This window comes from Drosophila suzukii (assembly GCF_043229965.1).
Source record: "Drosophila suzukii chromosome 2 unlocalized genomic scaffold, CBGP_Dsuzu_IsoJpt1.0 scf_2c, whole genome shotgun sequence".
NCBI lineage: Eukaryota > Metazoa > Arthropoda > Insecta > Diptera > Drosophilidae > Drosophila > Drosophila suzukii.
This window is the reverse complement of record NW_027255896.1, coordinates 27,478,305-27,505,655: the sequence shown is the minus strand read 5'-3', so window position 1 is coordinate 27,505,655 and position 27,351 is coordinate 27,478,305. Positions and strand designations below refer to the sequence as shown.

At 44.2% G+C, this 27,351-nt stretch overlaps 1 protein-coding gene across 1 annotated transcript in view; it reads left to right on the top strand.

Moving 5' to 3' along the window:
* Positions 1-1,831: 1,831 nt before the first annotated feature.
* Positions 1,832-27,351, top strand: part of LOC139354154 (uncharacterized) — a 164,593-nt gene continuing 139,073 nt past the window's right edge. Inside the window, exon 1 of the mRNA XM_070998414.1 lies at positions 1,832-1,876. The gene's annotated coding sequence lies outside the window, so the exon portion shown is untranslated. The remainder of the gene's footprint in view (positions 1,877-27,351) is intronic.

The window sequence follows — 27,351 nt, the reverse complement described above, 5'->3', positions numbered from 1 at the left end:
CTCCACTCTCTAGTGTACAGTATAGAGAGAGGTTTCCGCAATAAGGAATACTCTCTGGCAGCGTTTTAAGACATAGAAGGCGCCTTTAACAACGTCACCCCAACGGCGATTACTAGTGCTCTGACTGAACTGGGCATTGAGCGGCCCATAGTGAGACTCATACACACCATGCTAACCAGCAGAGTAGTGTACTCCACTATGGTGGTGGCGTTCTCTCACCTCTTCTATGCTATCACTTCTAGAAGAGGCGGGCACTAAAGTGGTAGCCTACGCGGACGACGTGGCTATCCTACTGCAGGGCAAATTACCGCAAACTCTTTTCAATCTGATGGAGACAGCCTTTTCCATCCTCTCCAGGTTGACGGCTGTCTGTGGACTGGGAGTTAGCCCAGAAAAAGAGGCTTCGCACCACCGCTACTAAACACAATTCTCGACCTCCAACCCCTGGACCTACTTGCCAAAAGCTGGGCATCTGCAACAGCGCTGAGGCTCCGCGAAGCAGCGGCATGAACAACAGGCAGCACTCCAATATCCTATCGAAACATACGTCCTTACCACGTAGTACAGACTACGTTCCACGCATAGTCAACTTCGAAAGAAAATAAAAGAAATTCATACCCACCCGTACAGACTGGAACAACCTCCCACACCAATTCGAAAACGCCGTCAACATATACACAGACGGCTCCAAGCTTCACTCCCAAACAGGTGGGGGTGTCTTCTCTCCGGAACTAGACATAAAAGTCTCATTTCGCCTACCAGACCACGGTGGGTATGCCCATGGCTAACTGCAATCTCCATCTCAGGCAGAGACTGTACACACTTTCCAACAACCGTTGGAACTCAATCTCAACTTGCCACAATTCTACACTCATATGGCAACTCGAAAAGAACAAAAACTCTCCTAAAATGTAGACATCTGCACTCTCCTAAATGCCCTCACGGCTCACTGTCTTATAGGGACTCATGCGCACAGGCTGGGACTCAGTAACCACGACTTCTGCCGCAGCGGCAAACAGATAAACGAAGACGAGAGCATCGAACCCCTCCTTTGCTTCTGCCCAGCGCATAACCTAAAGCGCTTTCAAATCCTAGGTAGCTACACACTTCTGAACCTTGCGGCCATACAGGGCGTAAGCATTCAAAATCTTTTATGTTTCCTAAGAAGAACAAAATACTTCGCGAAAGCAAATAACCCATGAGATAGGGAAAAGGATCTGCACAGAGATCACGTGGTATCGCAAGGGGCTCAGTGTGGCCTATGTGTGGGGGTTAGTATCTAATCTCCAACCACTCCTACCTAACCTAACCTAACCTAATGTGTGTATTAGTTACGGGAAAATTAAACCTACAGATTTCGAGAAAATAACGTTTTTCTAAAAATGTCGTTATCTTGCGCGGTCACACCGGCCAGCCTTACTTCCCATGACTCTAACACATTCTTCACACATCCGCTAAAAATCGCTAATGCAACTTTAAGCGCATTCCTGTTCAGATAGAGAATCGCTGAAGCAAACAGCTGTTCGGCATAAGAAAACTGTTTCGGAATAAATGGACTAGTTTTAAATAGTTTGTTTGTGGCAGTGGCAGTGCCGCTAGCTCAGTGTTTTCTCAAGGCAGAGTACCCCTAATGCAACAGCTCGCAACATAAATGTCGACAGCTCCGCATTCTCAGATCACCAAATTATCGGTTACAAGAGAACAAAAAAACGTAATCAAAGGAAATCTAGGTTAAGAATGGTGGCTATCGATGACCTAGCCAAGCGCTCCCACCCAACCATAGATGCTCTTAGGATGCTGTGTGCACCACCCATTCTCGGTCGGATGGAGCCCCCTCCTCGCGACTACAACGGTTCTATCTCCCCCACTGGGAAAGCTTACCCACACATTGTGGGTTTTACAAATGTTTAATGAATATGGTAAGTACAATCATTTATACTCATGCTCCTCCTTACCGATCTATCCTTCCTCAGCCTTTAAGACCGAATACTTGGCCGCCGTCTTAAATATTTACGCGGTCAAAGCAGAGGATTTGTTTTGCTTGAAAAAGGCTACAGGTCTCCCCCAAAATTGGGTCACTGGATACATGAGTGCCATTTAAGGTTATCTCAGAGCGGATCGGGATTAATCCTCAAATGGCCAGATTCATCCCGCTGCTGCAACTATCGCCCTATCGACCTAACCTTTGGATAGAGTCCCTCCTTTTATCGACTCCAATTGCAACATCAACCAAAGATTTTGAGAGGTGCTACCCAGAGTTTCACCAGAATGACGAAATAATTGGTAGCTTTGGAGATACGATGGGACTCAACAAGGCACTGATACCATTCTGCAGTTCGATCGGCGCCTAACACGGGCCCACGCATGACGGGAAGTATAGCAGATGTGATGGCGATGCTCGTATACTTTGTTTCTCCTTCTTTCAGATCACAACCGGATGTCTTTGGCGCAAGAATGCATTGCTGCCGACGGATTCGACCACCCTGGCTTTAAAGAATTTGCGACTAAACTTGGCGTTAAAAGATTTGCTGAAATCACTCAGCACGAAGTTGCGGCGGAAGACTTCTTGGCCTGGCTTGACGAGCAACATACGGTTTCTCTTATCATAGCGTTGCCGGCTTATCTCGTATGCTTCCTCCAGTTGCTTCTGCACCTTGGCGTGGATTATCCGAAGCTTGTCCTTGATCTGCATTCCGGCCATTTCATGGTCGACCAGGGACCTAAGTCGTCTGTCTAGCTTGTAAGTGGAACCGTTGTGGAACATGTGATGACCAAATATGGTGAAGAACGGCGCTTCTCCTGTGGCTGAGTGGACAGTGTTTCGGATGGCCACCTCAAGCTCCTGCAGATGTGCATCCCATTCCCGGTGATCTTCGTCCAAGAAGCTGCGAATTCCGGCCAAGGCATTCCTGTTTACCCTCTCCGAGGCATTGCTCTGTGGTGAGTATACTGGAGTCTTCATGTGCTGTATACCGAAGCCATCGATCATCTCCTCAAACGCCTTGTACACGAACTGTTTGCCGTTGCCGAAATGTATCGTCTCAGGCACCCCTAACTTGTAAAATACCTCGTTTACCAGGAAATTTACTACGTTCGACGCCGTCGCCTCCTTCGTCGTCCTTAAGAAGATGTACTTGGAGAAGTGGTCCACCACGATGAATATCTAGGCGTGTCCACTCTTGGACCTCGGATATTTGCCCAGAAAATCGATGTAGAGTTTCGGGAATGGTCTTTCCGTCTCTACCCTTCTTCCGATTCCGACCTGCATCCTGAAGTTTGGCGCTTTGGACTCCTTGCACACCTCGCAACCCCGGACGTATTCACGCACCTGGATAGTTATCCCTGGCCAATAGAAGTAGCGTCGCAGGATCTCCAAGGTCTTTGTCATCATACCATGGGCAGCCTTGGGGTCCGAATGAGCACGTTCTTTCAAGCTGTGCGTCAGGCTTTGCGGGATCCACAGCTTCCATTCGGATCCTTCCAGTTCCTCTATTTTCGGATTACTCATGCGCTTGAAGATTAGTCCGCCGTCCACCTTGAGGTCCGGTAAGTGCTCCCTGTTAGACTCCACGTCTTGCACTAACTCCGTATAATCCTCCGCAGCAAATTCGGTCGCCTCGAATCCCAGCAACTCTGTTGGATCTATCCGGACATCTTCGATGATGCGGGGTAGAGTGTTGGCGACTACGTTCTCGCTGCCTTTGCGATGTTCAAAGTTGAAATCGTAGCCCTGCAGCTGGAGAGACCACCTTGCGAGTCGTCCGGACAGATCCTTCATTGTCATCAACCACTTAAGGCTGACGTGATCAGTACTGCACATACGGTCTGAACTTCCGATTGGCTAGGATGGCCGCCAAGCACTCCTTTTCCGTGACCGAGTAATTCACCTGGTGTTTGTTCATCTTAGCCGTGATAGGCTGCTCGTCTCCGTCCTGGTTCCGCTGAAGCAATACCGCGCCAACGCCAACGTGGAATGCGTCGCACTGAATGTAGAAATGTTTCTTGAAATCCGCATGAGCCAGGTCCGGCGCGCTCGTCAAGGCCAGCTTCAGGTCATCCACTGCCTGTGTAGTGCTGGGGCTTAAGGAAAACTTGGTGTTTCCAGCCTTTTTCAAGGACTTGGAGAGTGGTGCGGCTAGCGTAGCGAAGTTCTTGACGAACCGTCGATACCATCCCGCTGTGCCGAGGAAGGCTCCTTCATTGTCTTCGGGTAAGGCATCTTCCGAATTGCCGAAACCCGTCCAGGATCCCATTCTTTAACCCTATGCTCAATACGGCTGCTTTCAGACTGTGGGCTACTCGACGCAAGTATTTCAAGTGTGGATTAGCAGGTCGTCTAAGTAGACGAAGACGTTGGATCTGAACTCCGCTGGTATCACCCGATCCATGAGCCGCACCAAGCGTTGTGCCGCGTTGCACAGCCCGAATGGCATCATTCGAAACTGGTACAACGGCCTTCCTGGAACCGTGAACGCAGTGTACTCCTTGCTTCTGACATCAAGTTCAATCTGCCAAAACGCAAATTTGAGGTCTACGCTGGAGATGTAATGTGTCTGTTCTATCCTCGAGAGGATTCCTTCAATACTGGGCAGAGAGGGAATGCATCCTTAATAGTCAAGGCATTCAACTTCCGGGCATCCAGGCAGAACCTGCCTTTCCCTGGCTTCGACATCACTGTTGTGCGACTGCACCACGGGCTTTTGCTCTCCTCGATGACACCCAGCTCCAACATCTTGTCGATTTCATCTTCGACCACCTTTTGCTTCGCCGGAGACATCGGATACGAACGATCCTTAAACACCCGAGCTCCTTCCATCAGCTCGATGGTATGCCACTCCATGCTGGTGACCCGAGGCCATCCCTTTCAAAGGTAAGGAACTCCTCGTTGACCTTGCTTAACGCCTGCCATTTCTCCGCAGAAAGGCTCCAGGATACGGGTTCCTCCCTTACCTCGTCCTCATCTTTCTGATCGGCGTAGTGCTCCATCTGGCTGGCATGGATTTCCTCCGTTGCCTTGACGCCTCTCGTCACCGGCTTCCCCACGACGGCTGGAGCTAGTTCGAACGCCGGCAGAAGTTTAAGCCGCCAATGATGGACCGATCCTCGCCAGAAGCCGTCCGGACTACGGAAAAATACGGTTGGACGGTAACACCCAGCGTTTCCACCAGCTCTCGACAGGCTTTGCCCAGCACTCTTACGCTGGCCCCCGTGTCCAACAAGCTGGTGAGCTGCTTGCTCAAGGTCTCCACGTTGGCGAAAGGTCTAAGATTGGCGGAATCTACGCGTTTCACGGCCGCCACCACCACTCGTCGTCTGGACTCTCCGTGAGACTAGACATATGCCGCTCAGGTGATGTTCCGCAAAGATCCGATTTCGTGTCTCCATATAACGGCGAAGCCTTTCATCCTCCGGTAGGTATCTTTACAAATACTTATGTCTATAAGATTGGCTATTGTTTTGATCTTCCTGCAGCCGAACTACTTCGCGGAATTCCAACATTTCGGGACATTTCGAAGAAATAACGCACGGTCTGCCGCACCGGAAACAAAACCTCCTCCCCTCCGTAGCCTCGCAATCCTGGAATCCGTGCTCCGCAGCCCCGCAATTCAAAAAACCTGGCCTGAATGGATTTCGGACACGCCCACGAAGCTCGTCCACTTCCAGGTTTCGCTGCTCGTCGACTTCGTCAACTTGCTCTGCTGCAAGTAAGCAGGGCGCCCTCGACGACCGAAACACTCCTACCGAAGTTCGTCCACCGTGAGTTTTCAGGCGTGAGGCGACTTGTTGCATGGAATGGATGTAGTCATCCGCGCTCTCTCCCGGCTGTTGCTCACGCTGAAGTAGCTCAGGCATCCTTTCGTGGTGACCACGGAACCGATCCATCGAAGCCCTGCGCAGCTGGGCCCAAGTGTCCACTCTGGATTGGCGTACGTGTACCCAATTCCACTCCTTCGCTCTGCCGGATAGGAGTACGTGGAAGTTCCGCAGAACTTCGTTCCACGGACACAGGTGCTGCCACTGCAGGAACTCCTTTCCGCCGAAGGAGAGCTTTCAGCGGTCCACTCGGATGTAGTTGTTCCCGTTGCCGGCTCCCGCGTGGGCGTACAACCTTGGCTCGTCTTGTAAATCCGCCGTCCTTCGGTCCTCGAGGCGCCACGGCCGTGCGTGGCGATCACTTCAGCCTGCCGGATGATATTCCGGGTTCTGGCTCAGGCTGCTGTCGATCACCGGCGACCTTCGGTAGCCTTCTCTTGTCTCCTGCCGCTGCCCGCCTTCTGGACACGACGGAGTGGGCACCATTGATGCTTGGCGACTTGCTACCTCCTGGAGCGGCTGCGGTTTGCTCTCGGCTGGCCTAAGGACGTCGTTCAGCAACTTCACCATGTCCATGAAGCCGTTCTTAATCTCCTCCCTCAACGCATGGCTAACTCCCAACTCCTGCGTTGCGCGATAGGTTTGGGCCGCTTGTGCCAGAGCTGCATTCATCGCCGACTCCGCCACTGTATCCCGTTCCAGGTTCAGCTTTTGCGGACTCTTCTGCTCCGGAAACTGTTGCTCCTGTTACTCGACGATCGCCTTGAAATTAAGGACCCTGGGCGACCGATGGTGTACCAGATCCGCCGGTTGATCCCTAATCCGATCCACCGCACGACCGCCTACCGGCGTTCTGGGTGAACCCCAGCCGGCAATATCCGCGGCAACTCAGCTCACTCAGCAACTCATCCGTGGACCAGATATCGTCCTTTTCATCGCTAGGAGGACCCATCGACCTTAGCTGGTGGCCGTGCCTATCTTTGACGTCCTTACCCTCGGACATGACTTTCAAGAATTTTTAAATAAATACTTAATAATATGATAAATAAATAAATAAATAGGCTTACAACTAAATACGATAATAAATAAAATAATAAACAACAAAATAAATAAATATGATAATAACTAATAGCAAAAATAAATAACAATAAAACAAATCTTCCTCCCTTCCAAACACCTTACAAATTCTCCTATTTTTATACCCATTACTCGTAGAGAAAAGGGTATACTAGATTCGTCGGAAAGTATGTAACAGACAGAAGAAAGCGTTTCCAACCCCATAAAGTATATATATTCTTGATCAGGATCACTAGCCGAGTCGATCTATCCATGTCCGTCTGTCCGTATGAACGCTGAGATTTTGAAAACTATAAGAGCTAGGCGATTGGGATTGGGCATGCAGATTTTTGATCTTCTTGCGCAGTGCCAGTTTGTTTCAGCAATGTGCCACGCCCACTCTAACGCCCACAAACCGCCCAAAGCTGTGGCTCCTACAGTTTTGATGCTAAAATAAAAATGGTAACTGAAATGTATTGTACCTATCGATTCCCCCAAAAAAAATTTTGCCACCCCACTTTAACGCCCACAAACCGCCCAAGCCTGTGACGCCCACAATTTTCATGCTAGATAAAAAATTTTAACGGAAATGTATTAGTCTCGTCAATAAATCTGTCTATCGCCGGTAGTTGGCGCATTTTAATCTCGCTTTGCTGCTTGCATATCTCCATTTCCCTTTGGTCCCTTTAGCTGAGTAACGGGTATCTGATAGTCGAGGTACTCTACTATAGCGTTCTTCCTTGTTTTTTTCTTCTCCTTACAGCGCGGGACCTGGGGAGGTGGAACTGACTCTCGCCGATGGGATTCCGATCTAACTCGTCTTGCGCTTACTCCGAAACCCCAATTCTCCCGTCACCGCTTATACGTTCGTCAACTGAACTATCTATCACTCGTGGTGATAGCCGCCAGTTAAGGACATCGGCTTGGTTTGGCTCCTGTTGGTTTTTCTTTCCCGTCCTCTTTTTCTATTTTAAATAGAGGTAACCGTGCAGCGCGTAGGGTTGCCACGGATTACGATTACGCAATTAAGTATACAACCGACATAAAATTAGAAATCCAGGACGTCAATAATCGCCGACCAGCCTCCCGCTCTACTTTCAATTTCCCAAAGCAGCTGACTTCCCCGTCACCACTCCCTAGCAATTGCAATCTATGTTGCAAGCATAGTTCGGGAAGACGGGGCGTCAGGGTCATAAATGGGCGAGACGTCGTCGCCTCTACGGGCGAAAATATGTTACGAAGTGCTTATTTTCGGTGGCAGTGCCGCTAGATCAGTGTTTTCTTAGGGCAGAGTACCCCTAATGCCACAGCTCACAACAGTCTCAAATCACGAAACTATCGGTTATCACTAAAATGAAAAATGGGTTAAATTTGGTGGCTATCGATGATTTCATGAAATGAGGTGGACGTGGTAGACCGGAATGGACTCACCGGGAAATGCTTGATGTCTTCGGCGTCGACTGCAAAAGGCGATTATGGCTGTTCGTCTGTGCGGGTCGAACGGACACCGGCTGCTGGCAGCTAAGTCGGGGCTGGTATCTATGGCGAAGTCCCGCAGAAATCCGTGGAACTCCCAAGTATATATCCCGGGCCCCTTTGTGTTGGGACCCCGGCTGCCCTATGAATGATTATTAATAATTAACAAACTAATATGTTGCCTTTCCTATCACTCACTTTTATTTAGTGTTACGCACGAACATTTTACCTTAGAACTTCCAGCTGCATCTGCCTGATTAGACAATATGGCTGCGACTATACTGATATCTGCTGATTATCATCGTTCCTCCCCCGCCATATTACATGGCCTCCCCCATAATTGGGTCATTGGACACATGAGTGCCATTTAAGGTAATCTCAGAGCGGATCGGGATTAATCCTCAAAGGGCGTGAGTGCCCGCCTGATTCATCCTGCTGCTGCAATATTGCCTTATCGAACTAACCTATAGATAGAGTCCCTCCCATTATCGACTCCAATTGCAACATCAACAAAAGATTTTGAGAGGTGCTTACCCGGAGTTTCAGCAGAACGACGAAATAATTGGTAGCTTTGGAGATACGATGGGACTCAACACGGCACTGATACCATCCTGCAGTTCGATCGGTGCCTAACGCGGGGCCCACGCATGACGGGAAGTGTAGCAGATGTGATCGCGATGCTCGTATACTTTGTTTCTCCTTCTTTCAGATCACGGACGGATGTCTTTGGCGTGATACACTCCCAGACTGCGACCTTGGAGGTCCTCCAGCAAGTATGCATTGCTGCCGACTGATTTGACCACGCTGGCTTATAAGAATTTGCGAGTAAACTTTGCGTTAAAAGATTTGCTGAAATCACTCAGCACGAAGTTGTGGCGGAAAACTTCTTGGCCTGGCTTGACGAGCAATATACGTGTTCGCTTATCATAGCGTTGCCGGCTTATCTCTTATGCCCCTCCAGTTGCTTCTGCACCATGGCGTGGATTATCCGAGGCTTGTCCTTGGTCTGCATTCCAGCCATTTCATGGTCGACCTGGATACGAACTTTCTCAGGCACCCCGAACTTGTAAAATACCTCGTTTACCAGGAAACTTACTACGTTTGACGCCGTCGCCTCCTTCATCGCCTTTAAGAAGATGTACTTGGAGAAGTGGTTCACCATGTGGTTCACTCTTGGACCTCGGATACTTGCCCAAAAAACCGATGTAGATTTTCTGGAATGGTCTTTCCGTCTCTACCCTTCTTCCGATTCTGACCTACATCCTGAAGTTTGGCGCTATGGACTCTTTGCACACCTCGCAACCCCGGACGTATTCACGTACCTGGATAGTCATCCCTGGCAAATAGAACTGGCGTCGCCGGATCTCCAAGGTCTTCGTCATCCCACCATGGCCAGCCTTCTGGTCCGAATGAGCACGCTCTATCGAGCCGTGCGTCAGGCTGTGCGGGATCCACAGCTTCCATTCGGATCCTTCCAATCCCTCGTCCATTTTCGGATTACTCATGCGCTTGAAGATTAATCCGCCGTCCCCCTTGAGATCCGGTAAGTGCTTCCTGTTAGACTCTACGTCTTGCACTAACTCCGTATAATCCTCCGCAGCAAAATCGGTCGCCTCGAGTCCCAGCAACTCTGTCGGATCTATCCGGATCACCTCCATGATGCGGGATAGAGTGTCGGCGACTACGTTCTCGCTGCCTTTGCGATGTTCAATGCTGAAATCGTAGCCCTGCAGCTGTAGAGACCACCTTGCGACTCGTCCGGACAGATCCTTCATTGTCATTAACCATTGTCATTAGGCTGGCGTGATCAGTATTGCATGTGAATGGGTAGGATGCCCGCCAAACACTTATTTTCCGTGACCCAGAAATTCACCTGGTGTTTTTTCATCTTGGTCGAGAAGAACGTGATAGGCTGCTTGTCTCCGTCCTGGTTCCGCTGAAACAATACCACGCTGACGCCAACGTAGGATGCGTTGCACTGGATGTATAAATGTTTTTTTAAATCCGCATGAACCAGGACTTGCGCGCTCGTCAAGGCCAGCTTCAGGTCATCCACTGCCTGTGTGGTGCTGGGGCTTAAGGAAAACTTGGTGTTTCCAGCCTTCTTCAAGGACTCGGAGAGTGGTGGGGCTAGCGCAGCGAAGTTCTTGACGAACCGTCGATACCATCCCGCTGTGCCGAGGAAGGCTCGTACTTTCTTTATTGACTTCGGGTAAGGCATCTTCTGAATTTCCGAAACCCGTCCGACCATAAACCCTAGGTAAGTGAACGATATGAAGCTACTCGACGCAAGAATTTCAAGTGTGTCTGAAAATCTGGAGCAAGGACTAGCAGGTCGTCGAAGTAGACGAAGACGTTGGATCTGAGCTCCGCTGGTATCACCCGATCCATGAGCCGCACCCAGCGTTGTGCCGCGTTGCACAGCCCGAATGGCATCATTCGAAACTGGTACAACGGTCTGCCTGGAACCGTGAACGCAGTGTTCTTCTTGCTTCTGTCATTCAGGTCAATCTGCCAAAACGCAAATTTGAGGTCTACGCTGGAGAGCGTCTGTTCTATCCTGGAGAGGATTCCTTCAATACTGGGCAGTGGGTATGCATCCTTGATAGTCAAGGCATTCAACTTCCGGGTATCCAGGCAGAACCTGTCTTTCCCTGGCTTCGACACCACTGTTGTGCGATTGCCCCACGTGCTTTTGCTCTTCTTAATGACACCCATCTCCAACACCTTGTCGATTTCATCTCCGACCACCTTTTGCTTCGCCGGAGACATCGGATGCGATCCTTAAACACCCGAGCTCCTTCCATCAGCTCAATGGAATGCCTCTCCATGCTGGTGACTCCGAGGGCATCGCTTTCAAAGGTAAGGAACTCCTCCTTTACCTTGCCTAACGCCAGCTTTTCCTACGCCGAAAGGCTACAGGATTCGGGTCGCTCCCTTACCTCGTCCTCATCTTCCTGATCGGCGTAGTGCTCCATCTGGCTGGCATGGATCTCCTCCGCTGCCTTGACGCCTCTCGTCACCGGCTTCCCCACGACGGCTGGAGCTAGTCCGAACGCCCGCCAGAAGTCGACTCCGTAGTAAGGAGATTGTTCCAGGTACGGGAAAAGGTAGAACTTAACCGGCTTACTTACGCCTTTGTACTTCACAGGCAGCTCCAAGCGGATCGATCCTCGCCAGAAGCCGTCCGCACTACGGAAAAGTACGGTTGAACGGTAACTCCCAGCTCTCGACAGCCTTTGCCCAGCACACTTACGGTGGCCCTCGTGTCCAACAAGTCGGTGAGCTGCTTGCCCAAGGTATCCACGTCGGCGAAGGTTCTAGAATCGGCGGAATCTACGCGTTTCACGACCGCCACCATCTCGCGTCGTCTGGATCTTTTTATCCTTAAGCGCTCCCTTGCTTTCTGGACTCTCCGTGAGACTAAACTCAGTGCTTGCCCGACAAGTAAGTACTCGAATTGCTACTGGTGGTTTCTATGTACATAGCTATAGCTGCTAGTCCAGGGCATTGGTGTGGCGCTTAATCTAGACCCGTGCGTTATATACTCACTTGTGGGTGTACCAGATCCGCCGGATCCCTAATCCGATACACCGCACTACCGCCTACCGCCGTTCTGGGTAAACCCCCAGCCAGCAATATCGTCCTTTTCATCGCCAGGAGGAACCATCGACCTTAGCTGGTGGCTGTGCCTATCTTTGACGTCCTTATCCTCGGACATGACTTTCAAGAATTTTTAAATAAATACTTAATTATATTATAAATAAATAAATAAATAGGCTAACAACCAAATACGATAATAAATAATATAATAAACAATAAAATATATGTAAGATAATTCTTTGTTAATATCTTAAACAACAACCAATATTTAAAATTAGATTATAAGACAAACATATAAAAAAGATAGATTAAGTATTTATTGAAAAACTATGTACAGTATATAAAATACTAAATTTAAGTATGCGATCTGGCAACGCAGAACGTAAAAAATGTGTGGCAACCTTGAAACGCGGATTAGAAAAAAACACTTTTTCGTCGGAACTGTGCCAAGACACACGCATGTGAAGAACCAGGAAATAAAAATCATTTAAAACAACAAATAAACTGTCTAAATTACAATTACAAGAATCAAAAGTGGCTTAGAACTTAAAAAAGCAAAGTGCCTACTAAATAAAATAAAAACATATATCTGATAATAAATAACTTTGATTTTAAACAAAATGGATGAAAGTGAATTTGAAAAGTATACAATTGACGGCCTTAAGCGTATTTTAAAGACATATAATCAACCTTTAACTGCTAATAAACCAGAATTAATTCAACGTTTACGAAAAGTTTGAGAAGTTGACGCAACTGTAAAACCATTAGCACCACCAAGCCATAAGGTCAACGAGAACATAGAGAAACAAAAAGAAGACGAAATGAAAGACAATGAAGAAGAAAGAAAAGTTCGAGAAGTTGACGCATCTGTAAAACCATTAGCGCCACCAAGCCGTAAGGATGACGAGAACAAAGAGAAAGGAAAGGAGTGCGAGTCGAAAGAAAATGAACTAGAAGGAAATCACTACAACGAAATGAAAGAAGACGATAAGCCAGACAACGAAAAGCAACAAGGTTATGAAAAGCAAGACAAAGATGGATATATGAACAACGAAAACGAGATCAACGGAGCAGCGAAAATAAATGTTAACGGGAAGAAAACTGAGAATAAGGTGGTACGAAATGGAAACGAAGGAAATATTCAAGAGAAACAAGTAATTGGAGAGACGACATACGATGACTACATCTGCAACTAAGCCGAAAGTAAATAAAGGAATTTCATATGAACAAAATCTGAACAAAATTAAGCAGGACTACGAAGACATGAAATGGGATTTAATGATGCGAGAAGTGGAACTATTAAAAAGGGAATTAAGAATTTCAACGAAGGAAAACGAAGTATTAAATATGACCAAAAAGGAAAAACCAGCCGATACACTAATCAACAAAAATGTTGTGTTTACTCATCTTAAGGATTTAGTGTCAGAATTTGACTCTATGGAGCAAATTATATCTGTACAAAATATTTATCAACTTGATGATCACAGTGTACGTGCATTAATTTCCAATCGTTTAAAAGGAAAAGCTGCCAAATGGCTACAGAGCTGCTCAGAGTCGATGACAATGCCAGTAAATGAATTGCTTTATGAAATGGAAAACATTTTTGATAATCGTGAGTCTCAACCTGCAATGTAACGAAAGTGTGAAAAGAAAATTTGGCAAAGTGATGAATCATTTCAAGAATAATTCTACGAAAAATGTATATTATCAAATAAAATAAATATAAGTCCAGAAGAACTACTAGAGAACTTGATTGTCGGAATACCGGATTCTGCGCTACGCAACCAGGCAAAAATGTAACGATTTTCAAATACAGCTGAGTTATTGGATGCTTTTAAGAAAATTCAATTGAAGCCGATTTTTGTAAGCAACAACGACAAAGTTACGCTCCAGGCAGATACCAATAAATCTGCAATTGCTATTAAGTGCTATAATTGCAATTCAAAGGGACACATGGCCAAAGAATGTTGCAAAAGCAAGAGGGAACCTGGATCCTGTTTCGTCTGCGCTGAGATGGAGCACACTTCAATCAACTGTCCGAAACGCAAGAATATCAACCCACTGGAGAGCACAAACAATTCAAATTCATTTGTAAGGAAAATAGAGTATTTATTTACTAAACCAATTAACAATCTTATCCTTTCATTAGAAACCCTAATCGACACGGAAAGTCACATTTCTCTTGTACGTGAAGAATATGTACCAACCGAATTCATCGAGAGTTATAGTTTTCTTAAAAACTACTATGGGATAAATAAAAGTAAGCTGATTGTCATTAGAATAGTTAAATGTAAAATCATATTTGAAAACCAAGAATTTAATAAAGATTTTTTTGTTGTACCTAATGAAACCATGGAATATCCTGCAATATTGGGAACAGATTTTTTAGAAGAAGAAAGATTTGTGTTAATAAAAGAAAGTATATTAAGATTAGAAAACAAAGTAAGTAAAGACGAAAGTAAACAAAATATGGAAAAATTAATTAGACTACTATACGACAAGGAAGAGAAATTACCCAACAAAAAAAATTTAAATGAGTACAACGAGTTGTACTTGAACCAAAATGAAGAAATAGAAAGTGAATGTCAAAACCTAATGGCAATTGAATTAGATACAGAGGAAAATACATTAATTATTTACAATACTAACATACATTTAAAACAACAAATCTTTAAGCAATATTATTTAAATACTGAAATCCCTAAGAAGCCGGACACTAAATGCCATTTAAAATTGATTCTTAATAATGAAAAGCCTTTCCATTATAAGCCCCGCCGATGATCGTACGCAGAAAAAGAAAAAGTCCAAGAAATATTAGATGAGTTAATAAAGAATGAAATAATTAGGCCAAGTCAGTCAGAGTTTGCTTCTCCAATTGTATTGGTTAGAAAAAAGACCGGTAATATAAGACTATGTGTTGACTACAGAACATAAATAAAAATAATCCCAAAGATAATTACCATTTACCGTTGTTCGAGGATCTGATAGATACTCTTGCAAACAAAGAAATATTTACACTGCTAGATCGAAAAAGGGCTTTTCATCAAATCGAAGTTCACGAGGATTCTGTAAAGTATAAAGTATAAAATGCCATTCGGTCTGAGAAACGCGCCAGCCAAATTTCAAAGATTCGTAAATAGGGTGTTTAATAAAATGATTAGAGCTGGAAAGGTTTCCATTTACTTAGATGATATAATGATAGCATCAAAATCAGTTGAGGAACATTTAATTACGTTGACGGAAGACAAGTGTAGGTTTATGGAAGAACAGTGTGAATATCTTGGCTTTATTGTATCAAAGAAAGGAATACAGCCAGATAACAAAAATATAGAAGCAATAAAAAACTTCCCGATTCCAAAAAATGCAAAATAAGCTCACAGCTTTTTAGGACTCTGTTCCTATTTTAGAAAGTTTATAAAAGAATTCTCCATTAAAGTAAAACCACTTTATAATATCATTAAAAAGGATGCAAAGTTCGAGTTTGGTGAAGATAAAATTCAGTGTTTCGAAAACCTGAAAAACATGTTAATAAATGCTCCAATTCTTTCTATATACGATCCAAAACATAAAACAGAACTACATTGCGACGCCAGTTCAATTTGGTTTGGAGCAATATTAATGCAAAGAGAAGACGACAATAAAATGCATCCAATATTTTTCTTTTCAAAACAAACGTTAGATTACGAATCAAGATATCATAGCTTTGAGCTCGAAACGCTTGCTATAATATATGCTTTAAGAAGGTTCAAAATATACTTCCAGGGAAAGAAATTTAAAATAATTACAGATTGTAATGCATTGTCTTTAACATTAAATAAAAGAGAAATAAGCCCAAGAATTGCTAGATGGGCGCTTGAATTAGAAATCAATTGGCAAATTGCATCATCCTATTTTCCGACTCTCTTGAGTCATTCTCTTTATCAATTTTTGGGGATAAATTCTCTTAAGCCGAGGTTTGATTATTGATCATTGAACTAGAGAGCAGGCAGTCCGTTTTTGAGATCCGAATCGAGCAGGAGAACAATTCGAGGAAAGTACAAGAGCAGTGAATTAAATAAGTTCTACCTATTGAAACAATTTTAATAGTGAAGAAGTGATTGTTAAAAATAAAAATAAATTTTTTTAATCAATTCACTAGTGAGAAACTTAATTGGCGCCCAACGTGGGGCCGTGTGATTAACAAATTCTAAAACAAAGCTTTTAAATAAACTCAAAAAAGTTTAAAAGTGAAAAAGGAGTTTTGTGCGGCCAACAAACCGATACAACCGACGAAAATATAAAGCCTGTGTTGCTAAAAATAAGGTGGAAAATAATTAATGGAATAATCCCCTTAAATCTCAAATTACAAAATAGTGATCGTTACATAAATTCAACAAAATTTATCGAAACAAATAACCATTGTGAAAAACAATTTAAAAAACCTTTAAGAACAAAAATTAACAAAAAATTCTTCGAAATCATCAACAAAAAGACATTTAAGGAAAAAAGGCTGAAGGGCAATCCCTCGCCAAGAATTAACACTGAAAGAGAAGGAAGAGCCAATTTAAAAACCAAAGAAAGACGGAAGACCCCAAGATACAAAAAAAGGAAGGACGACCCCAAGCAGGATCATCATCCAAGAAAAGAACGACCCCAAAAGGATCAAAACACAATGAGAAGAAAAATAAGGAGGACGATTCGTGAGCGATACTATCTTTTTTTTTTATTATTATTATTATTTAATAAGAAATTTGTAAAAAAGAAATATAATTATACAAAGTGGAAGAATTAATTTCTGATTTCGAAAATATTCTCAAAATGTCAGAACCTTCAACAAGCCAGTCCGGAGCAAATAATAGACTCCACATAAATTCGCCTCAAGTACATAATCAGGCGATCAAAGGAGGAGATCGTTAACTAAAGATCGCAGCTTTCTCATAAAATAAAATCGGTTGGGGATTATCAGATAGAGATTGTAGATCCAAATATTAAGTGCGATAAATCTTATGAGATCATCAAATCTGTTAGGGAATATAAAGGTGAAGAAGATAAATATGTAAGCTGGAGAAAATCAGCTGAAATAGGCATGGAGCAATATGCCAGAGGGAGTGAAGGATTTTATTCCGCCTTATCAATATTAAGAAACAAAATAACGGGAATGGCAAACGATGCCTTAACCCATAACGGTACGGTATTAACAGACTTGACTTTATCTTTAGCGACAAACCTCCAATTCATATTATTGAACAGGAATTAAGTGTTTTGAGTCAGGGAAAATTATCCATTATGGATGGTACAGTTAACAGAAAATTAACTCTACTTATTAATAAAGCAATTATGACCTACGATAGAAACAAAACAAAAAGGAAAAACATAAGAAGACTGCTCTTAGAGTTTTCATTACAGGCCTCAACGGCAAAATTTCAAATACAATTTTCTCAATGAATCCACCTGACCTACCGAATGCAATGGTCATAGTTCAGGAATTGGAAATCAAATAGTATCTCAACTACTCAAAGAAAAAATAGTGAGCCAAACTCTGGTGGAAATGGTCAAACACATTTCAACCACAAGCCAAGACAACAAAACAACAATTACAATAACCAGCGAAACAGTAATAATTTAAGATTTAATCATGACAACAACCAGAACAAAAATACTTATGGTTATTCTAATCAGAACAAAAATAATTCTTAGAACCAGGGTAGATTTAATATTAACCAACAAAATCAGTGGAACACTTATAGGCAGCCACAAAGTAAGCCAGAACCAATGGAGGTAGACGAGTCTATCCAGGTTCAGAACAGGGCTAGCAACGGCTATAATCAAAGCTATAATAAATATCAAAATAATAAATATAGCCAGAACAAGTGGGATAAATCTCCCACTCATTTCACCACACACAACTCCTTCACTCATATAGACCTTACTTTCTGCTCACCCTCGTTAACTCCTGTCGCAAACTGGACAATCTCTGATGACCTTTGCGGAAGCGATCATTTCCCTATCCTCACTTCCTTATTTCCTTTCGAACCACAAAACAACTACAGCAAACCATTCTTTAAAATCAAAGAATCCAATTGGGAAAAATTCTCGGACTCTACTACAAACCTGAACAACTACTGTTGATGAACGCATTACAGCCGTTATTTAATTTTGAATCTTATTCTCTTTGGTATATGAAATACTAACTTTTGCCTTTTTAATGTATTTTGGTGCTGCGTCACACTTTAGGACTTAGTGTTAAGACTACAACGGAAAGCATCGGACACACAAGAAAATGTGACAAAATTTAATCTTTGAAATACAGTCCACTCAAATCGGGAAATAAAACGTTTTTATTCTACACCATATCTTTGGTCCTTCTAGCCAAATTTAGTTACTGACTAACATGTATCAGTTTAAACTTTTGAAGGCAGCTAGAAGTCGTGCGAAGGCCATCATTACGCGTTTGCTAACGGCGTCTCAAGATCCACGTGCGGGATCAAAATGGGAGCTTGATGAACTACAAGTTTCATTGGAAAGGCTCAACATCGTCTGGAATGAATTCGAGTCCATCAGCGACCAAATGGTCCTTTTTGACGAAGAGGAAGGGTACGTCGATCCAGCCATCGACAACGAAAGGTACGAAGACAAGTACTTACAAGCAAGCACATTATTTCGCAACCTCATACGCGCCTGTGAAGAATCTCAGGAGAATGAAAGAGAAGGCAATAACTTTAGACAAGCTGGCAACCCTGATGAGGCCGCACCAATGGCATCAGGAGTGGAAAACGAAAACCTAGTTCGTTTTCTGGAACAACAGCAGCAGCTCAACGAGCGTTTGGCTGAGCAACAAGCAACGCTTTTAAGGGCAAACTCGGCAGCAAATGTAATGCATAATGAATTGCCAAAAATCCACATCAAGCTATTCACTGGCGACTACAAGGAGTGGCCAGCCGTTAAAAACATCTTTGAGAGTACGATCCATAGCAAGCAGCATTTGACATTTGGCATACAAAAGTTGCACTACTTGAAAGCGTACATCACTGGCGAAGCAGCTGACTTGATTCGACATATGCCAATAACGGATGCAGCTTACGAGGCTGCTTGGACTTGCCTAATGGATCGGTACAATAGACCACGTCACATTGTTAACACTCTGCTGGAGACATTTGTTAACTTACCTTCAACCGCCAGAGCAGACGTAACGGTTCTGCGCAAGGTGACGGACGGAGCCACCGAAATTGTACGCGGCCTGGATGCAGCAGGGCAAATTAATAGGGACTGCTGGATTATACATTTCATTCTGGCCAAGATCGATGCTGAAACCCGTCGCAAATGGATCGAAGGAAGCCGGGAACTGGAATCGCCATCTGTGGATGATCTACTCAAGTTTTTAGACCGACGTTGCGAGGAATTTGAGCTCAGCAAAAGTGAGTCAGTCATAGACTCCAAGGTTGGCCCACAACATGGCAAGGCAAAGCGATCGTCACACGCTTTAGTATCGATGGAAGCAAACGCTTGTGTGAAGTGTAACTCCAAGGAGCACAAGATCTACGCCTGCTCAAAGTTTGGTGAATTGTCAATCGAGCAGAGATGCACATTTGTTAAGGCAAAATCACTGTGCTTTAACTGCCTTAAGCCTGGGCATGTGTCACGAAAGTGTGAATCCAAATTCACATGCAAGTATTGCCATAATCGTCATCACTCTCTGCTACACGCAGATATTCTTAATTCGCAGGCCGCTGTCACTTCGACACACTCACGAGATGATGAAAGGCACATCCCAAGCGCTCCCGAAGATGCTACGGTCACCATCAGCCATTTCGCACGGGCACAAGTGGCTTCCAGAGTTGAATCCTTCTGCTTTTGGACAGTGGCTCGGAACTGTCGTACATCTCCGAGCGGTGCGTACAGGCGCTCCGACTGGCACGCTCACCGTCACGAATTTTGGTGATCGGAATCTCGTCAATCAAGGCTGAGACAACTAGAGGCTGCGCCACACTGGACTTGCAGTTAAGGATCTCAGATCACACAATGAAGGTGCGTGCTCACGTACTCAGCAAAATTATATCTCCGCCTCAGCACTCAAAGCATTTGCTGGCTTTGAGCTTGCGGATTCTGACTATCAGTCGTTGGCGCCAGTTGATATACTCCTGGGCAGCGACTACGTTTGGACCGTGTTCACCGGTCAAAAGATGTTCGACAACCAGGGCAACATCATCGCCATTTCGACCATATTTGGATGGGTCATAACATCTATCGTTACTACCGGATGTTCATCGACAACAACAATGCACACGGCTATTGACATTGACGAATCGCTACGGCGCTTTTAGGAGCTGGAGGATGTCAACCAGGAATTTCATGGGAAACCAGAGGACGATGAAGTTGAACAGCACTTTGTGAAGACGCACACTCGGGACTCTAAGGGGCGTTACATCGTCGAACTTCCGTTCAAAAAGTTTTCGGATACTTTACAGGGAGCGCTAACAAGATTCAGGGGTGTAGAGCGCCGCCTAAAGAAAGACCCCAATCTGCATTCACAGTACGTGCAATTTATGCGTGAGTATCTTCAGTTGGGCCACATGCGAGAACTGTCGCCAGAAGACATTGACAAAAGGCCGAGCTTTTACTTGCCACATCATCCTGTATTTACCCAAAAACTACGAGTCGTATTTGACGGCTCGTTCAAGGACACGAATGGACGGTCCTTAAACGAAGCTCTGCACATTGGACCCAGCATTCTACGAAACCTTTTCTCGATTTGTATGCGTTTCAGAATGTTCAAGTTCGTATTTTCAGCAGATATTGTCAAAATGTATCGACAAATCTGGGTGGCTGCCAACCATTGTGGCTATCAGCGAATTGTTTGGAGAGAAGATGAAACGATTCCTATTAAACACTATGAACTGTCCACGGTAACATACGGCACATCCTGCGCACCATTTTTGGCAGTGAGGGTCCTGGATCAGTTAGCTCATTGGGTTTCCAATTCATCACGTGTCGCCGACAGATCTCTCGCTTCAACTGAAGTACAAGGCAAAGGATCCAATTCTACAGCAAAAATTCTTGGCATTCATTGGGATCCAGAAGAGGATAGTTATCCTACAAAGTTTGCCTTACAACAAATCCGCACAACAACAAACGCCCGCTGGGTATTCTGTCGCCAGTGGTAGTTCAGTTTAAGATTCTGTTCCAAGAATTGTGGCTACTCGATCTCGGCTGGGATACGGAGCTTCCTCCAAAAATTGCGGACTGGTGGAATAAATGCCGTAACGACCTACACATCCTTCGAGATCTACGCCTGCCACGGTTTGTCCAAAACAATGAAGATCACATCGAACTGCATGGATTTTCAGATGCATCCATCAAGGCATATTCTGCAGTCATCTATAGCAGAGTAGTGCGAGCAGATGGCACCGTATCAGTTTTACTTATAGCAGGAAAAACCAGAGTTACTCCGCTGTAGCAGCAGTCTCTACCGCGTCTTGAGCTGTGTGGCGCTTTGCTACTGAGCCGACTGCTCTTATCAGTCAAGGCTGCACTACAGCACAAGGACATTGAAGTACATGCATGGTGTGACTCAACCATAGTCTTGTCCTGGCTTTCACATCCACCATCTTGCTTCGGACCTTCTCCATTTCGACTTATGGTGGAAGGGACATTCATGGCTGCAAGATCCAGAAATGCTTGCAGTAAGGTTGACCTCTAAAAAGTTCTGTTCTTCCCTTTTAGAAAACCATGGAAAAGAGGAAGTGAAGACCACCGCATTAACCGCACAGGAAACCTGCTCATTGTCACCAATCGAAGCTTTGACTCAGCGCGTCTCGTCCTGGACAAAGCTGGTACGGGTTGTAGCTTACGCCTTACGCTTCATCCAAAAGACCAAGGCCATTAAATCTGCAACGCTGGCAAATGGAAAGATGCTCACCTTTGAGGAGATTCAGGCTGCTCGCATTCTTTGCCTGCAAGAGGCTCAGAAATGTTTCATGGAAGACCGCAAACTACTGACGGAAAACAAACCACTTCACAGCCGCTCCCAGTTGGTGAAGCTCTCGCCGATTATCTGCAAGGATGGCCTTCTTCGAGTTGGTGGACGACTGGACAACTCACAATTACCAGCTGCTTCCGAAGTCGAACCGCATCACAAGAATGATCTTGGAACACGAGCATACGACCAATCTTCATCCAGGAGTTTCTGCACTTTTTGTAATTGTTCGTCAAAAGTACTGGATTTTTGGTGCGCGCAACCTGATAAGAAATCTGGTTCACAACTGCACCAATTCATGGCCGATCTACCAGGCATCCGTATAACAGAAGCTTTACCCTTCCAGCACTCAGGCTGCGATTACGCTGGACCATTTATACTGAAGGAAAGGAGAGAGCGCAATCCCCGAAAAACTAAGGGCTACATATGCCTCTTTGTTTGCCTTGTAACATCAGCCATACATTTGGAACTGGCCACCGATCTCAGCACAGACACATTCCTGGCATGTCTTAGGCGTTTCATGTCCCTTTGAGGAAAATGCTCACAGATCTTCAGCGACAACGGGACGAATTTTGTTGGTGCCAAACGGGCATTAGATGAGATGCAGCAACTTTTATCTTCGCAGGAGCATCAACGCAATCTAACACAATCGCTGGCCGATGATGGAATCAAATGGAGTTTTATACCTCCCCATTCGCCACATTGGGGAGGAAAGTGGGAGTTATCAGTACGTTCTGTTAAATTGCATCTGCGTCGAGTTGTGGGAAAAACTGTTCTAACCTTTGAACAAATGCAAACTCTGATCGCTCAGATCAGTGCAGTGGTGAACTCGCGACCGCTATGGTACACACCTGACACCGACTTAACCTACTTGTCTCCGGCCCACTTTTTAATTGGGCGCCCATTTGCAACTGTTCCAGAGGGAGATCTGAATCATTTGCCGATCAATTGTCTGGACTATTGGCAGCACTTGCAATCGATGTATCAAGGGTTTTGGAAACGCTGGCACCAAGAGTATTTGACATCCCTGCAGCAACGTCAAAAGTGGAGCAACAAGGAACGCAACATCGCAGTAGACAATGTAGTCCTCGTCAAGGACTCAAATCTCCCTCCAGCAGCTTGGATACTAGCCCGTGTAGTGGAAGCTCATCCTGGATCAGATGGACTTGTACGCGCTGTAAGACTTAAGACGTCTACTGGAGAGGTGACCCGGCCCATCACCAAGTTAGCTGTACTGCCTAATTCTGAAACATTGTTTCAGGGCGTCCCGGGATGTTGATGAACGCATTACAGCCGTTATTTAATTTTGAATCTTATTCTCTTTGGTATATGAAATACTAACTTTTGCCTTTTTAATGTATTTTGGTGCTGCGTCACACTTTAGAGACTTTTTAGGACTTAGTGTTAAGACTACAACGGAAAGCATCGGACACACAAGAAAATGTGACAAAATTTAATCTTTGAAATACAGTCCACTCAAATCGGGAAATAAAACGTTTTTATTCCACACCAACTACAAACATCAACAAAGAAGCAGCCACCATCAACAAAATATTAATACAAAGCGCGCACTTTAGTATACCACAATCTTCACAAAACCTACACTCACACAAAGTTCCTTGGTGGAACAAAAAACTTACACAAATGCATCAAACGAAGAAAAACACCTGGAAAAGCCTCAAGAGAGACATTTCGCAAGCCAACGTCAATAACTATCGTAGAGCAAACGCACTTCTTAAAAGAGAAATTAAAATAAGAAAAAGAGAAGCCACCATCGGTTTACATCTACTATACAAAGTAACACACCGACATCAACAATATGGAACAACATTAGACGATTCTGCGGTTTAAATCAATGTAAACAAATACACTGCATAAACAACACAACTAACACACATGAAATAGCAAACCAATTCGCACAACTCTGGTCTAGCCTTGCCACAGATTACGATTTCGACCTACAATTCACTTCTCACAAATATAAACCAATAATTATAAGCCACACCCCATCCACATCTGCAACACAAATAGAAAAAAACATAACAAAAATAGAACTTACAATAGCCTTACAATCATTGAAAGGATCCACACCAGGACTCAACAGATTGTCATACCCGATGATCAAAAATAGCTCTTCAATAGAACAAGATAGAATAGTATCCCAATTTAACAACATTTTTAACACATACATCCCACAATCATACAAAACGAGCCTCATAATACCCATACTCAAACCAAATAAGAATAAAACAGACATAACCTCCTACAGACCCATTTCTCTTAACTGCTGCATAGGAAAAATATTGGAAAAAATAATATCGCAAAGACTTTGGTGGTTTTAACCAATAACAAACTTATACATCCAAACCAATTCGGCTTCAAAAAAGTTAAATCGACTTCAGATAGTCTACTCTTTGTAGACCATCTCATAACGAAGTCACTAAACACAAAAAAACACATCTCACTCGTCTCTCTTGACTTTGCAAGAGCATTTGATCGAGTGGGTGCACACTCAATAATAGACCAACTTATCGATTGGAAATGTGGACCAAAAATAATAAGCTACGTTAAAAATTTTATGAGCAACCGCAAAATAACAGTCCGAGTAGGAACTCAAAACTCTTCCATACGTCCTCTTGATAACGGCATACCTCAAGGCTCACCGATATCAGTCGTCTTATTTATAATAGCTTTTAACAAACTCGCAAACATAATCTCCGGACGCAAACAAATTAACTTCAACGCATATGCAGACGATTTTTTTATAATATTAAACCTAAAAAAAAAACAAAAACATAAATTACAACCTAAACCCACTCTTTCTAGACATCGAAAATTGGGGCAACTACTCAGGTACCCGGCTATCCGGCAAAGAGGGAGTGAAGACCACCGCATTAACCGCACAGGAAACCTGCTCATTGTCACCAATCGAAGCTTTGACTCAGCGCGTCTCGTCCTGGACAAAGCTGGTACGGGTTGTAGCTTACGCCTTACGCTTCATCCAAAAGACCAAGGCCATTAAATCTGCAACGCTGGCAAATGGAAAGATGCTCACCTTTGAGGAGATTCAGGCTGCTCGCATTCTTTGCCTGCAAGAGGCTCAGAAATGTTTCATGGAAGACCGCAAACTACTGACGGAAAACAAACCACTTCACAGCCGCTCCCAGTTGGTGAAGCTCTCGCCGATTATCTGCAAGGATGGCCTTCTTCGAGTTGGTGGACGACTGGACAACTCACAATTACCAGCTGCTTCCGAAGTCGAACCGCATCACAAGAATGATCTTGGAACACGAGCATACGACCAATCTTCATCCAGGAGTTTCTGCACTTTTTGTAATTGTTCGTCAAAAGTACTAGATTTTTGGTGCGCGCAACCTGATAAGAAATTTGGTTCACAACTGCATCAAATGTTTTCGCCAACGTAAACTCACGGAGCACCAATTCATGGCCGATCTACCAGGCATCCGTATAACAGAAGCTTTACCCTTCCAGCACTCAGGCTGCGATTACGCTGGACCATTTATACTGAAGGAAAGGAGAGGGCGCAATCCCCGAAAAACTAAGGGCTACATAGGCCTCTTTGTTTGCCTTGTAACATCAGCCATACATTTGGAACTGGCCACCGATCTCAGCACAGACACATTCCTGGCATGTCTTAGGCGTTTCATGTCCCTTCGAGGAAAATGCTCACAGATCTTCAGCGACAACGGGACGAATTTTGTTGGTGCCAAACGGGCATTAGATGAGATGCAGCAACTCTTATCTTCGCAGGAGCATCAACGCAATCTAACACAATCGCTGGCCGATGATGGAATCAAATGGAGTTTTATACCTCCCCATTCGCCACATTGGGGAGGAAAGTGGGAGTTATCAGTACGTTCTGTTAAATTGCATCTGCGTCGAGTTGTGGGAAAAACTGTTCTAGCCTTTGAACAAATGCAAACTCTGATCGCTCAGATCAGTGCAGTGGTGAACTCGCGACCGCTATGCTACACACCTGACACCGATCTAACCTACTTGTCTCCGGCCCACTTTTTAATTGGGCGCCCATTTACAACTGTTCCAGAGGGAGATCTGACTCATTTGCCGATCAATCGGCTGGACTATTGGCAGCACTTGCAATCGATGTATCAAGGGTTTTGGAAACGCTGGCAACAAGAGTATTTGACATCCCTGCAGCAACGTCAAAAGTGGAGCAACAAGGAACGCAACATCGCAGTAGACAATGTAGTCCTCGTCAAGGACTCAAATCTCCCTCCAGCAGCTTGGATACTAGCCCGTGTAGTGGAAGCTCATCCTGGACCAGATGGACTTGTACGCGCTGTAAGACTTAAGACGTCTACTGGAGAGGTGACCCGGCCCATCACCAAGTTAGCTGTACTGCCTAATTCTGAAACATTGTTTCAGGGCGTCCCGGGATGTTGATGAACGCATTACAGGCGTTATTTAATTTTGAATCTTATTCTCTTTGGTATATGAAATACTAACTTTTGCCTTTTTAATGTATTTTGGTGCTGCGTCACACTTTAGAGACTTTTTAGGACTTAGTGTTAAGACTACAACGGAAAGCATCGGACACACAAGAAAATGTGACAAAATTTAATCTTTGAAATACAGTCCACTCAAATCGGGAAATAAAACGTTTTTATTCTACACCAACTACAAACATCAACAAAGAAGCAGCCACCATCAACAAAATATTAATACAAAGCGCGCACTTTAGTATACCACAATCTTCACAAAACCTACACTCACACAAAGTTCCTTGGTGGAACAAAAAACTTACACAAATGCATCAAACGAAGAAAAACACCTGGAAAACCCTTAGGAGAGACATTTCGCAAGCCAACGTCAATAACTATCGTAGAGCAAACGCACTTCTTAAAAGAGAAATTAAAATAAGAAAAAGAGAAGCCACCATCGGTTTACATCTACTATACAAAGTAACACACCGACATCAACAATATGGAACAACATTAGACGATTCTGCGGTTTAAATCAATGTAAACAAATACACTGCATAAACAACACAACTAACACACATGAAATAGCAAACCAATTCACACAACACTGGTCTAGCCTTGCCACAGATTACAATTTCGACCTACAATTTACTTCTCACAAATATAAACCAATAATTATAAGCCACTCCCCATCCACATCTGCAACACAAATAGAAAAAAACATAACAAAAATAGAACTTACAATAGCCTTACAATCATTGAAAGGATCCACACCAGGACTCAACAGATTGTTATACCCGATGATCAAAAATAGCTCTTCAATAGAACAAGATAGAATAGTATCCCAATTTAACAACATTTTTAATACATACATAATACATAACAACATTTTTAATACATCCCACAATCATACAAAACGAGCCTCATAATACCCATACTCAAACCAAATAAGAATAAAACAGACATAACCTCCTACAGACCCATTTC